The 2561-nt window shown below is 35.5% G+C and overlaps 1 pseudogene; it reads left to right on the top strand.

Annotated features, from left to right (window-relative positions):
- The first annotated feature begins 1651 nt into the window (after positions 1 to 1651).
- Positions 1652 to 2561, top strand: LOC141562261 (putative olfactory receptor 8G2; annotated as a pseudogene).

The raw sequence follows: 2561 nt of genomic DNA on the forward strand, positions 1-2561 counted from the left end.
GAAAATCATTCACTATCCAATATATTTGTCAAGCAACCGATTTCTAACACAGGTAAATAAGCAGTGAAATTTTCTTCCAAATTTAGGAGAGATATTTTTCACTGAGGATCAAGATCCATAGATCAGTCATAATCGAGGTCACCAACAAAACAAATGTGAATGGGTATATTAGTCAATTCATAGACATTTAGTAAATTTCTACTATCTGCCAAGCACTGTGCAAGATATTAGAGATACAAATGCCAAAACAAAACAATTCCTGCTCTCAAAGAGCTTATATTTTAATCAGAGGAAACAACACATCTGCATAAAAGCAAACATAAAATATATAAAAAAAAATTCCAGGTAAAGTGCTATAAAGTTTAACAGACTAAGCTTAGCAACACATTCATATTCAGGGCAAAATATGGAACCCCAAGAAATAATTCTATTATTTTTAACATAACTTATTCAATCATTCAAGAAGCCTGAAGCTTTATTAAATTAAAACAGTAAAGTTTACTCATACCAACCACCGCTGTGTCAGGTCACATTCTGTGTATTCAACTATTAAAGCCAGGATTCCATGATGGGGTCCATGTACATGATTTAAAAATGTTTTGATAACTGAATTTCAATATAATTGGTTCCCTTTCTATCCCTGTGTTTTATTTTATGTGTTTAAAAATGTTATTCAGTGAAGGAGTTCATAGGGTTCACTAGACTGATAAAAAAGGTTAAGAATCTTTGCTCTAAAATGACTTCCCTCCTACATTTCAAGAGCACCTCAAATTTGAGGCTAGACATGACCAGTAGATGCAAAATTGTTAAGTAGATGCAATTAGCCTTCTCCTTCTGTGTTTCAGTAGTACCTTATTTTCTGTGTCAGGAGCCAAATCCTGTCTCCCCAACTTCTCATGAGTACACACTTTGAACCTTCTTTTCTGAGCATTTGGTACTAAAATTTACCATCCTATATATTTATCCCTTTGAGTCCTACTTTTCTTTAGTAATATGTTAATTTGATTAATAACAAATTTAAAAAAATTACAGCCTTCTGGAAAAAAAATGACCTGATTCAATGGGAATTTTATTAATGATAGAAAGAAAATGATATAGGGTCAAATAAAGTCCCCAAACATTCACCTGGCCTTGAAAATAAAGAATGTATTTCTCCTTTACTCACTTTCCAGACTATGCACAGGAATCCTGATACAATCTTCAGACTAAAAGTAAAAAGAATGGGCAAGGTGCTTCCAGCAGAAAGTATTTAGCATTTGATTTTGCAAAACATGAATGAGAAGTCTAGAGACCTGTGTGAAGGCACTCTCTAGAAGATTGAGAGAATGAGGATTAGCAACTACAAATAATCAGATTTCTGCAAAGTGAGTGTTAGAGTGAACTTTACTAATAGGTCAAGATAGTCAAATCAGCTGTGTCATATTGCTGAATCATTACAGAAACATGGTTAATATTTCTTGGACAAAGCATGATTAGTCAATTCTTGCTCCTTTGCGTTTGGGGAAAATCAGAATTCAAAATCTCACCTACCTTTCAATAAAACTATTCTTCTGTCCTGATTGATTCTGAAGGAGTGAGGAGATTTATGTTGTGTGTGGTATAGACTTAACCCCTTATTTCTATCTACAGATAGATCTCACCTCTGAAGATCATGAATGCAAAAAATCATTCCACAGTGACTGAATTTATCCTTGCTTGGTTAACTCACCAGCAGGATCTCCAAATCCCCATCTTCATTCTCTTCTTAGTGATTTATGTGACCAATATAATGGGGAATTTGGGTTTGATCCTGTTAATTGTACTGAATTCACATCTTCACACTCCCATGTACTATGTAATTGGCAACTTGTCCTTCACTGATCTTTGTCATTCTTCTAACACCAAGATTGGCTTCTTGTCAGAAACAAACACCATCTCTTATCCTGAGTGCATGATTCAGCTTTGTTACTTTCACATTTTTGCTATTGCCAAATGCCACATGTTAGCAGAAATGGCATATGATAGATATACTTCCATTTGCAGTCCCTTGCTATACAATGTTATTATGTCTTATCAAGTTTGCTCTTTTCTTGTAATGGGGGTATACTTTCTGGGGATTATTAGTTCCACTATCCACACAGCTTCGTACAGAGATCATTGTTTTATAAGGCTAATGTACACAACCATTACTTCTGTGATCTCTTTCCCATCCTAAGCCTCTCTTGCTCCAGTATTTATTTCAATGAAATGCTGATTTTATGTTTCAGTGCATTTAGCATACTTGTTCTGACCCTGAGCATCCTAAGTTCTTACATCTTTATCATCAAGAGCATCCTCTGCATCTGTTCCACTGAGGGTAGGTACGAAGTCTTCACCAGGTGCACATCATACATTGTTGCTGTTATTCTCAGTTATGGCTCTGCCATATTTGTATATCTGCAGCCACCTTCAGTCTACTCCATGGACTGAGGAAAATATCCTCTGTGTTTTACACTTATATATTGCCAATGCTGAACCCCTCACCCCCCATTTATAACCTAAGAATGAAGGATGTTGGGGCAGCTAGTTGGTGCAGTAGATAG

The sequence above is a fragment of the Sminthopsis crassicaudata genome, chromosome 3 (assembly GCF_048593235.1).
Source record: "Sminthopsis crassicaudata isolate SCR6 chromosome 3, ASM4859323v1, whole genome shotgun sequence".
Classification (NCBI taxonomy): Eukaryota; Metazoa; Chordata; class Mammalia; order Dasyuromorphia; family Dasyuridae; genus Sminthopsis; species Sminthopsis crassicaudata.